Raw genomic sequence first — 12,753 nt, 5'->3', positions numbered from 1 at the left:
TTTTAGAGGTCAGCATGCACTCCACATAGCCCCAAGTTAAAAGTTCTCGCTTCCTAACTGCGTAACTTTCAAAATAATGGCAAGGAAACGGGGGAATTAAGGCTTGAGGATGTAAAGGCAGAGTCTACCGAAAATAGGAAAACCAGAAGAAAAACAATAAAGGATGCCAGGGGGCAGGCGCAAAGGAGGGGCAGCGGTTAACCCGCTTTTAACAAGATGAAAAGGGAGAAAGGGCTACGAAGGAAACGAGGACGCGGGTCGTGCGCGGGATCGATTAGGCAAGTTGAATGAGATTACTGGGATGAGCTGCACTTCACTTGGGGCGGCGGAGTGTGACGGAACGCTTTTTTATGAGAAAAATCTGTAACCTATCTACGAGTCTGTGTTTCTGCGAGACGGCCCTTGAATCCTAATAATTTGTTGCTTTACCGCAAAATTCGATTAAAAATTTCAAATTCTCTTGTATTTTTTGCGTTTTATTCTTTGCTACGTCTTCATTTGTTCAAAGTGCCGACGACGAGGAATTATTGGCGTCATCTGAATTTAAGTTACCTATGTGGGATATCGACAACGTCTTAATCGAAATGGAATTTTTCGCTCATAGAACCTTAACCCATCTATACACAGAAAGCTCATACAGGATACGATGGGTTTAGGTGAACGGGCCGGAATGGAACAGCGTTACTAACCGAAGGCCAACTCTGCCATATCAAAGCCTGTGTATGCACTGAGCACATGGACAGGTGTTCCACAGTTGGATCGTTTCAATAAAATAAAATAAAATAAAATAATGTATAAAGTCATACATTTTGTTGCTTATTTTCAGACTTACAATGTTTGGCAAACTCCATAAATCCAGGAAGAAAAAATGTTGCTTAGCTGGTACAAACGCAAACCAGAAAGGTCATGCTAATCCCTGTTGATATGTAAAACTATGTTGGAACGCGCACAATAATCGCTGCTAAAGTCGCTTGGACTCACTGACAGCTTCCAGATCTAAACTGTCCCTCATTTCCACTGGGGATGTTTTCGGGTATTCCCACCTCATTCGGCCGACTACCAGCTAGCTAGTCAGTCCTGCTCGGCACATGATAAGCCGTTCATGGCGCCATGGCGCACGCGGACGCGGCCATTGAACAACTGCTGCGGAGGCTGCCGAAGCTCTTTTAGTGGCCGCAGCGTCAGTAATATCGCCAGCTGGCAGTCTTGCCTGGATGGCTGGCTGCTTGGCTGGCAGATCCCTTATTCTTTTATGGCCAAAGCTGGCCCGTACTCTAGCCTGTACGCTCCTTTAACAGATCCGTTTTGGAAGCACAAGGTCAGCGAACGAGGCAGGAAGCTAGCTGAGGTGCCAAGCATTTCAGCACTTCGCCCTCTCTAACCACTACTTTCAGCGGTAACAACGACAGCACAGCCATTGCCAGTTGCAGGATACCTAGACCACACGATGCTGCCTGTCCTTCACCCCTGACCCCCGCCCCAGACTTAACCCTTGGCTATCCAAGTGTGTAACCAAACCACGCATGGAAACAACTAACCGTCCGTTGTCGTCCAGCTATAAAAAGCTGCCACAGCTACCGCTATTATTATTTTTTTCTGCCTTTTCTTCTCTGCGACTTCCATGACGAGTTTAATAAAAAGGATTTAAGTGATATGTACAATGCGTCACGATCACGCAAAGGGCTGTAAGGGCTTGATTATTCAGGAAAATATTGTAAAATAGTGCGGGTTCCATGCAACAAAATTTAACTGATGATGCAGGTTATCATTGACGCTTGAATGTACCAGTAAATATTCTCTAATTAAAAACTCTTCGGTTAGTCACTGGTAACGCATTGCCGTAACGTGAATACTGTTAACGCCTATAGACCCGCCGGTGTGTCGAACGATCAAGTATGTAAAATTTATTAGTTATGTGGGGTATCGTTGGACCTTTCATGCTGGGTATTGTTGAGCATAGTTGGAACTTTCGGTTCGCAGAGGTAACAAGAAAAAACTGATCGACTTACAAATGGCTATTGCAAGCGAACGAATAAGATTCGATTAAATCCTGTTTTATGGGTCGCGTATCTATACGCCCAACAATTATCGATACTGATACATAATTTATCCTTATCATGTATATGATAATTAACTAATGACTTGCAGTGAAACGAGATTATCGAAAAAAAATCACGATTTCGAAATAAGTAGAAGTTATTTTCATTATCTCTAAAAAGACAATCCTCGACCTGTTAAGCCACTCTGCACAGCTTATACAAACTTTAAGTACGAATGATTTACCATTAGCAAATCGGCGGACGAATTGCGCGAAATACCCATTAACATGTTTCTCAGAGTGAACCCACTTCGCCCGAGTCCTTTTTCAAGTAGTTAGTTTTTTTTTGCTTATCCCTTACCAAACGTATTTATAAATCGATAGATGGATCCAAAGCGAACGAGAAAAAAACAGCCTTTACCGTGTAGTGAGAACTTCCACTGCTATAATTACAGCAATACTAAGTTCTGTTATTTGCGATTTGCGAATGCCGTAGCTGCAAATTTGACTCATAGGATTTCAAAAGGTGCACACGTGACCCGTCAGAAGCAGCGAACAATTTAGGCTTGTCTCGAGCTAGGCCCAGTTGGTTCGACGCTTCGTGTACGACCCAGTTAAACTAGTTTTTTTGCCTTGGATAACAGCTGCTGGCGGCACCGCCACTGCCAACAACGCCTGACTATGAATATATGATCCTGAAAAACCTTCCCAATCTTAGAAGGAGACGGAAATTTTGATTAGGTTGAAGAATTTGACAATGGATTATAGCATTATTATTATGCTTGCTTTAACGATAACAATGTTGTCTTTTGAGCGTTCGTTCATTGAAAGAAATTAAATGAAGGCAAGTAGGGCTGAAGTTGGAGACGCGGCGAAATGATTACGCACCAGGGGGAGCAGCGACAGGCCACCTGTATACTAGTGGCCTGCAGCGCCGGACAGAGTTTGGGAAAATCAAGCGTACGTCAGTACTCTAGAATGACACCGTCTGGCGCACACGCTGGTTGCCGCAAGTGTCCTCCGACCAAGCGTTTCTCAGCAGACCCGTTGGGATTCCGAAGACGGAGCTCGGAGTTGTCGCTTGCGCATTGAGAACATCGCATGATTTTTTTTCACCATCCCTCTGTTTATCCCCCTGTCTCTTCACTCTCTCTCTATCTCTCTTGTCAAACTCTGGCTTCCTGTACATCAGAATCTTGAAGGCCCAAAGCTTCGGGCCCTATGCTGTACTGTACTGCACTGTGGGATAGGATCATAATGGCCCAAACGCGTAGTTGCTTCAGTTGACCCTTCAGTGGCGTGGTGGCGATTGGCAGGGACTAACTGAGCTGGGTGGCATAGAATAGAATTCATTAAGTGAGAAACACGGAGTGAACTTAGACTGGAGAACAAACAGAATAGCGAGCAAAAGAGTCATCCCCGAAAACCCGACAGACAAAGGCGGTTTTACGGACGAACGAAGGAACACAAAAGGCCAAACAACTTTGTCTCTGATCCGTCCTACGCGTGCCTACGTGCCCCACTGACGCCATCCTAACAGATCCATGCTTTTAGCAAACCATCCACTACAACACATACATGTAAGCAGGGACTTCTCTCCTTCTTTTTCGAGTACCGACAGCGAGCTAGCGGGCTATATGAGTGTAAGCTCCGGAAGAATGTGACTCAATACCCTAAATCTGGACTGAGTTCGCGAGTACAGAAGAAGCCTTTAAATATAGCCCAGGTCTGCTCAGTTGACCCTTTTGCAAAACCAAACAAACGGGCACTCATTCGATGTACTTTACTGCCCAAGCATAGAACGATACTTCCAGCCCGTACTATTTTCATAATGATCCACGATGACTAAATGACTAAAATCAGTAATTCCTCGCGCGCAGAATATCATTGTCATAGAAAATTAAAAAGAGCCAATTTATTTACTTGGAAAAAAGGAAAAAAGAAATGTACTTATCACTTTCATAGAAATAAGCCAAGATAAGTCGATAAGCAACACTGGAATATGTTTACCTAAAGGCTTGAAGCTAATGGATTGCTTTATCACCTGATATGAGCACATTACTATCATTATTAAGTACATTTGCCTTTTTGGCGGGGGGGGGGGGGTGTTAGCGCATGTTTGCTATGTAAAATTCAACGCTTTAATATTTCTTTGAATTAAGAAAGACGTATGAACGATTAGTACAAAAATGCCATTGATACACTGAGTGTGTCCTAAATATTTGCTTTACAATTCAGTACCCTTAATAAACAATATAATGATTTACATTAGACGAGTAGAGATACATGAAGATACTATCCCGGAATAATGCAGAGAAAATGTTTAATAATAACACCAGTGTATATATATATCTATTCGACCAAACGAAGATGAAAAAAACATAGGGAAACTTGTTGTGTGTGTAATTGTTTAGAGCTTCTTCTAAACACCATCAACAAACGAGTCCCAATAATTTTTTACACCGAGTTATTGGCTATATGATTAGGCGTCATTGAAGTATCATGAATTTAATGGCAAAGCTAGCATTTAATACCCAAAGTCAAAGTAGGTGAAGAACTCTGGCGGTGTCCATCGGGAATCGGTAAGAACAGTGAGCAAAAACGACTTCAGCGAAATAACAGTACGATACTAGTGCCTGCATTTCAAGAGCTGAAACAGAAAGACGAGGTACCATAATTAAGAAAGCAGTTGAGAAAGAACAAACACAAACACGAGTATGCCCCGTATCAACGATCGTGATGGACTTCTTTGTATTATAAGGTCATAATGAAAACACTGAGCATAGTTCTTTAAGCGTTAAGTTCTGATTAAATGGAAACATGTGTGGCCTGCTCCAGGGACAATTCGCACGACTATCGTGAGGAAAGGCTGTGCGTATATCGCCACTATAGACGAGACACGGGTAAGTCAATACCATCCGCTAAAGAAGCTAAATTGAAAATATGGAACCAAGCAGAGAAGAAAGCAATTTTGCGGCAGTGACAGATAGAGTCTGGCATAAGCTTATCCTTATACCCGCAACGGATATCAAAGTCATTTTTTATTATGAGATATTACAGTCGACAGCACCCAGTTGCTCAGCGATGTTAGACCTTATCGCCAGGCTTCAATCACAACCTGGACCGTGGTAGATAGAAACGAATGATGGTGTCTGCCTTTATTTCTCTAAATTTAAATCAATTTACTTTTAATTACTTTCATTGCTAAAATTTAACGATAGGTAACGTAACATATCGATCCTTTTAGACTAGCAGTCTCATCTGTGGTAATACAAATCATGGATACACAGCCGTTGTGAAGCTTCCAGAGGGCTAGGTTTAACATATATACGATAGAATGGGTGCACCTAATTCATATTAGAATGAAGTTGTGTAATTCGTGTTTAAGTTTGTCAACCACTAATATATATTTATATTTTTGTATTGTATACATAAAAAAAAATATAGATATCTAATTAATAAATAGAAAATTTTATTATTATTTGGTATCTTGGTGTCATATTTTTTTCAATTGTATTTGTTCTGAGCTCTCCCTGAGCCTGCCTTATTTTCAAAATTACTTCAGTAATTGCTCTTCTTTTGTGAAGTAACTATAGTACAGACTAATTAACTTACTTATGTTTCTAGGCTTGGGAGCTTATGCAGTAGTACTTACGTTTCCTTGGTTAACATAACAGAGCAAAGATTCAATTTATTGGTGAAAAAAACACGTTACAACTTTACAAGCACTCGGACTATCGTCTTCGCTGTTTTTAAAGTAGCCTGCTGAGCCCAATATGTAAGATGAATTGTGGTGTATGCAGAAAGTATATTTTCATCGAAACATGCAGAGTTTCTGAGGAGAAGCCTCTGGAATAGTTCAGGTCCCGTAATAAGCGCTCCGTCACGCAGTCAGATATACCAAAGACATGCGTAAGTCGAGTGCTGGCAGTGGTGTTGGAGAAGACGGTAGATGGGTATTGGGAGTCTACTGCTGCTGTTTGAGCAGTGTCTTTACGGTAGTCATTCACATTGTTGTTGCCTTGGTCTGACAAGCCCGCGGCTACCGCAAGCTAAGTGCTCCCAGAAGAGATGAAAAGTCTCTCCCCCTACTAGCCTTGTGCCATCTGCATTGGCCCGCCGCCTGCATCAAAAAGCCGCACTCGTTTTAGGCCTACTGCAAGCTTAAGTTTGCCCGTGCAGAGCAGTGCCAAGATGCTGCTACTTTCGCTATCTACATCGTGGTCTGTTTCTTCATCATCATTGACATAGTCGGCTACCGCTTTCTTAAGAAAGCATGCCTCCTGCCCCCCTTCTGTATCACCTAAGCTTGCAAACCCCAGACCAACCTCTTACACCCCATCTTTATCCTTCCCTGAAAAAAGCAAGCTCTCCTGCACTGCTTTTCTCAGTCATTGGTCTTTTGGCGATGCCCAACGGTGAGCGTTTCCTCCTACTACCATTCCTGTTAAGGCTAAGAAAAAACTGAGAGGAAAGAGAGCTATGAGCGATATATGAGAAGGGCTTCTAGCGCGCGTCCCCAGTCGCCGTCTCCTTTCGGTGCTCCTTTCTTCTCCTTTCAGTTACTCTCAACGCCTTTTGGTCTGCCAGCTACACCGGCAGCTGCCGTCGTCGCCGCCGCCTCAGAGCCAGAGGGCAGCTCCTTTACAATGACCTCGGAGCGTTCAGCAGCTCCAAACAGCAAATAGCGTTCTAGCTATACTGTCCGCGTAAAGCATTGTTTGTATGTATGCCCATCTACGACCCCCATGGACCACTGCTTGTGCGAGAGAATGTGTTGTTTTTATGTAAAGAAAAAAAGCGGGGGACGCAGCACGCAGCATGGTGCATTTAATTGACTTCGTTTATACCACGAAGAACTTTATGAATGTAGCAGGCAGTGGCTTGCGACACTTACTGGCTGCTTCATTTGTGAAAGGAAGGTACACCCCAACAACTTCTATCCCCGCCTCCTAATAAGTCATACGTCTGGCAGCTTCCCACATAAACCTCCAAGCTCACTGATCTAGTCGCCCCCATCTCACCCAGCCATCACCATTACCAGCGCCGTCATCATGACAAATACCCCTCATATTTCTCTATTTGTCTCACTCCATCCCATCTCGTCCCTTCCACAATCAACACCATGAGTCTGCACCCAGGATCACTGCTGTTAGCACACCACCCTTTCTTTCGACCTTTCCATTTCTTCCAAAACGCAACCGGCTAAAATAGTAGCTAATCTAAAAAAGCAGACCATGCCTTTTACAATACATCAGTTTTTCTTCTTTTTCTTTCGGTCTTTTCTAAATATAATAATAATTAACACCTCTTCTCTCCACCGGTTGTGGCACATATTATCAATTCAAAGTATGTCGAAGTTTTTATTAAGTATTCGAATACTTTTGAATAAAGTTAATAATAAAGGCCTTCTGTATTTACACAGATTGCTTGGTACATGTACGCCCATGTACACGGTTTACTTATGCAAATAGGCATATACGCGTATTAAATTCCAAATTTTGCTCCAATTATATATACTAAGCAAACCTAGAGAAAAAATAAATTAGTTTTCTATGAGCGTTAATATAACTAATTCAAATGTGGCGATTGTACAATTTTTAAAAGAAGTTCTGTAAAAGCGTCTCCGACAAATGATTTATTTTTTATTTGTATAAGCTCTTTCCAAATTGCCAACGTAAGGTTTAGAAACGAGCTCCTAGAGGCAGTGGCTAACATGGTATTGGCGTGTCGAGGCTTGTCAAGGTCTGGTTCTATTACGCATCAGATCAAAACTAAAAGGATCTGCCCCAGGGGCTTCAAATGCTTAAAAAGCCAATTCTGAACTAACTTGCTACCCTGGCTAGGTGCACCGTCTTGCTGAAAGACATATAAAAATCCACGACTTCATCACAATCACTAGAACACACAGATATAGCCCTTTCCTGAAGGGTGGCACATAGCTTCAGCGCCACTTAAAACATTAACACCAATAAGAAACTTCATGACAAATTTTTGCCCTAATCAAAAACTCCTAAGGCAAAGCAATGATTGCCTTTCAGATTGCCTCTTGCATCCATTAACGGTGAAGATTTTTTCAGAAGAAGAACCTGAGATGACAGGTTTTTCTATGCTTCAAGGAGCTGAGTTCATGATGTACAATGTAGATCTGAGGCCCGCTAGAACTGTCCTACGGGTAACTCTCTTTCGTTTCTAAGGTAACGATTATACGCCCCGTTGAGATACAAAGAACATTCGAAATGTATTTACTGCCTTTTTGATCAGTTTTTGAAGCGTCTCAGCCTGAATGTTTTCATCGATTTCGGCCAGACTAAGCTAGTGCATTTAGTACAGACATTGCATTACGAATAAACTTCTTTAGTAGCTAAACACCTATTCAAAAGATATGGTGCATAGAGCTGAGACGGACGTCTACGTGGCAGTCAACAGAAGTAGGTTCTTTGTATGGCGGAGTCTAAGAGGTTCGGCATACCCGCTTGTAAGTTGACTTGTCGCAATTGCTAACACTATTTAAAAAAAAATTCTGCTTGGATACATTTTAAGCCACTCGTATTTACTATTTACTAGCTCCCCGACATGCAGCTATTATTTATAACTAACATTGATAAGTTAAGGGCCTACCTATTTTGTATTTGCTTATTTTCCTGACAAAAACAAAACGCGGTGATAGTCAAGATGATCCTCTGTAAACTCTCAATGAAACCATTAGCTGCTAATTGCGAATGAATTCACTAAGAAAATGAAACTAAAGAAATAGAACCATGGGGCAGTAGCCGTATGGACGTGTCCTTGCGTGGGAAAAAAGGCAAATGGCAAAAGAAGGCGTCGTCAAAAGCAATAAGATTATATCAGAATGTGGGCTAAGATGAAAAGGGCGAGGGACAAGACGTTTGGACCTAGCTCCCGTTATATATTGGATATCAAATGTGCGTTAGATGGCGAACATACGTAAGAGGCTCCTTTCAATGACTTTCTTGTGCCAGCAGTAGCAGCAGAACCCGCCTCAATTGTGGCATGGCTAAAAGCTGCTCCGAAAAGTCCTAGGGGAAACATGCCATTCTCTTGCAACCGGACTGTGAGTCTTCATGAGGCCACACTGATCGTACGACCGCCATACTTTGTATGCATGCCGTTTTTAAGTCACAGGTTAGGCCGCTTACGAATTCGGTATTCCCGACAACTTCTATAGTTCTTCGGCCACTGTCGGACCCCGTGATGTTCTACAACACCTTCTGATAAATAAATCATCAGCGCACCTACTTTCGATGTAGCTTTATAACATAGGTAAAAACAGAGGCTGAGATTTCAGATAAGGTTTGCCGCGTTCGTCTATGGTCCGCTACCACAGGGACGAGGACAGGCTAGACGAATACAAACGCGATGGGATGGCAACGATGCATCTGAATCGATGCGATCCGTATTAGTCGCTTGCATAGTACATTTCCTAACGCAATCAATTGGGAAGGGTCACATCAATCAATTGGGAACGCACACATTGGGAAGGGTCGATCGTTAACGACGATCGCAAGGCGACACTTACCAATAACTAGCACCGCTTATTTAACAGGGGACCTCGCGCTGCGGCACGAACAACCGATCGACCAATCTTGTTTACAGTGACCTATTTAAGGTATCGCTCACTCGCGCATTTATTTTGCAAGCGATCGACGGGCTGATTTATCCACTTACATAAAAACAACTATTAGTCGTGTTGGCAGCACTACTAGTCATGATGCTAGCACCAGCCGAGCACCCAAACGAACGGATCAATGAGTGTGAGGAGCGACTGAGGAGGAAACATGCTATTGAACCGCTAAATGAGCTGAATTTTTATGCGACCTCTCTCGAGTTCATGAGCCGCCTCAAACCTTAGATTGGTCGAGTTTACCATTGAATAACGTGGAGGCAATTAACCAATTGGTAATGCTTTTAAACGACAGTCGAAGTTTGAAACGGAACCGAGTTTAACACAGAAGAAGCCTACTGCTTTGGGGCACATCTGCATCATTGGAAAACCACACAACTAGTTACTTGTTATCCAGCAACAGTTGCAGAAGCGTCAGATTCTCAATAATGATCTGCCCTTGTGTCCTTCATACTTATTTCTTCGTCGAGTTGCTAGTAGTGATCCCGCCTTGGTCCTTGAGTCTTCTGTTCTACTTGTGTAAATCAGGACATCTGTTCTCGATAAAAGTGTTGTTCAGCAAGAAACCCTTCACTTTTGATCAAGTCAATAATTGCTCATTTGCTATCGTCGACCCAACCACTCCAAACGGTCTAGTCGCAACACGAACGACAGTCCGCAGAGGACTTATATTAAAACGTTAGATAACGCGTTAATATATTTACTTAATGTGCACCTTTTGTCCCATTTGATTCAGTATGATCGTTCATATGATACTTTCATGCCGTTCCCAACGAAGCAGTCTAAGGATTCTTAGCAGGAGATTGCATGCTTATATGCGAGTGTGTCTCTACTTTATTCGAGTCATCTTCGAGGATGATTCGATGCATAGGGCAACGAATAGCCGTGTACTTGGTATATCTTTTCTGCACATTAAACTGAACTGGGCTTGACATAACTGACCCATTAATCTATGCTGTTGCTTCTGTATGCTATACGCGACTAGGTCTACAGGTAGACGATAGTTCGGTAGATAGACAGACACCTGGTGATTCCAGTATTAGTGAGATGACAAAACGGCAGTCGTTGGGAAACAAAGGACCGGACGGCATCAGACAGCGTTTTTGGCAGTCGTTCTCATTGCCCTAATTGGCTATCGGGTGCCAAAGAGAAGCGATGTCGAGAACATTAGAGACGCGTCAACAAATGCTATTTGAAGGTGACTGTAGCGTTGTTTTCAACCCCATCTGAAACCAGCTCCGTGGACGCGTGCTTCCGTGGAAAATGCTTAAATCCACCTTAGCTAAATAAATAGGCAAGGTATATTCAATGTCAGATACAAATATTTGGGTCCTTTAGTGGTCCTTGTGCTGGGACCTAATAATCAGCTAAAACTTCATTTCTAGGTGGAGGCCGGCAAATCCCGACGCATATGTAGAAATTAACTAGGTCCTTTTTGCACGGAAGCACTTCAGATCCTTTGTTATGGTTAAACCTTTACATATTGTTACAATAGATGCCCCAGCTGATTGCTCCTACCGGCTTTTCTATTAGTTATACGGGAACGTACTTATGTATGCATATAGGATTTAGTAAGCAGCGATACGGTAATTTCTCTTGCTACTAGGTATTATCCATCCACAGTGCGAAAATGGCGGGTGCGAGAAGGAGAACAAAGATGGTCTGATTAGTGGGCTCCCAATGCACGACTACGAGGCATTTAGCCGTCGTCGTCATCATCGTAAGGCCCTTCTAGCCTCGCAGTGACGGTCCCTAAATCTTTTTTGCATAAATTTTCGCGCCTTCTTTAGTATGGCAGCATCCTTCCGTCCGCCGGTCTGAGAAGCGGGTACACAAACACACATCGTATATACGAGCACTGCCTATGTTAGGGGGGCATTCAGCACGCTGCTACTACTGCAGCAGCAGCCCTTATGTCGAGTCGCTGTCGGAGAAAATCTATCATCTGCTCCGACCCTAGGTAAGGAGACACGGAAACACGTTGGAAAGAAAATTGAGACAACGACGAGAAGCGAGACATGCCAAAAGATGATGTTAACCGCGCAATACGACGTCTTTTTAAGACGAACAGTTCGGGGGCAGGACTTAAGTAAAGGACAAAATGGAAAAGCTTCTCGAAGCTAAAGTTAAGGCACGTATGTGTCGACTGTCAACGACTCAAAAGAAGATTATTTAAATCATTTATAGTCGAATGCAAAGTCGGTGATGCAACACAACCATATTTCGATACATCTATATTACTACATATTATAGATAGTTCACCTTCAAGCGTATCAGTTTCACTATTGTTTAGTAGTGATAACGTTTATATACGAAAGTGGCTGATTGAGTCGTATCTGATCGCAGTAGCCGCAGTAATCATTTGATGTGATCCTTCTCGACGGCATCCATGTGTGATGATACCGCGAAGGTCCATTTTGAACACGGCTGTTTGTAGCAATGGCAGTAGCTGAGTTGAAATGGAATAGAGTCTAGGTCGACCATACTGCTTGCCCAATAAATCAACGATGCTATCTTTGATATCATGTAAATAACACTATTTGATTAGGATTCCATATGGGCGGACATAATTGAATGGGAACGCTCCCTTTTGAAAAAGCCATAATTACTCCTTTATTTCAGCTGCGTCATGTGTGTGCACACACAGGTATCCATGAGCAATTTATCTGAGCATATTATTGAAGTCGTAGTACTTTAACATCTTCCCTTTAACTATTACTATAACGCTAATCGGAATATATGCACGAAAGCGTGAACTCCGTGTATAAACCGTCGACATCATGTGAACTACGGCTATGTTGACAAATCAGCGCCGTTTGTTTTTCCAGAGAAGTACAGCGTTAGATCTGTGTATGTGTGTGTGTGTGTGTTTGTGTTTGCGCCTTTGTGTGGCTGTGCGTAGCTGGGCAAGGGACCCTTCTGTTCCTTCCTTCTTCAGCAGTTAGCTGCTACTGCTGTTATGCCCCGCGACCTCGCTCCCGGGCGCAGAAAACGACTGTGGCGCCCCCACCCACCATTGTATCTTACCATTATTACTCTCTCCAGTCATCTATATATATAGATATATACA

At 42.8% G+C, this 12,753-nt stretch overlaps 1 protein-coding gene across 8 annotated transcripts in view; it reads left to right on the top strand.

The window, feature by feature from the left end:
- cpx (synaptic transmission protein complexin) overlaps nucleotides 1-12,753 on the top strand; it is a 217,131-nt gene that overhangs the window by 197,223 nt on the left and 7,155 nt on the right. The window lies entirely within an intron of this gene.

Source organism: Varroa jacobsoni, unplaced genomic scaffold, assembly GCF_002532875.2.
Source record: "Varroa jacobsoni isolate VJ856 unplaced genomic scaffold, vjacob_1.0 scaffold_1329, whole genome shotgun sequence".
Lineage (NCBI taxonomy): Eukaryota > Metazoa > Arthropoda > Arachnida > Mesostigmata > Varroidae > Varroa > Varroa jacobsoni.
Note: the sequence above shows the minus strand (reverse complement) of the source record. Positions and strands in the feature narration are given on the sequence as shown.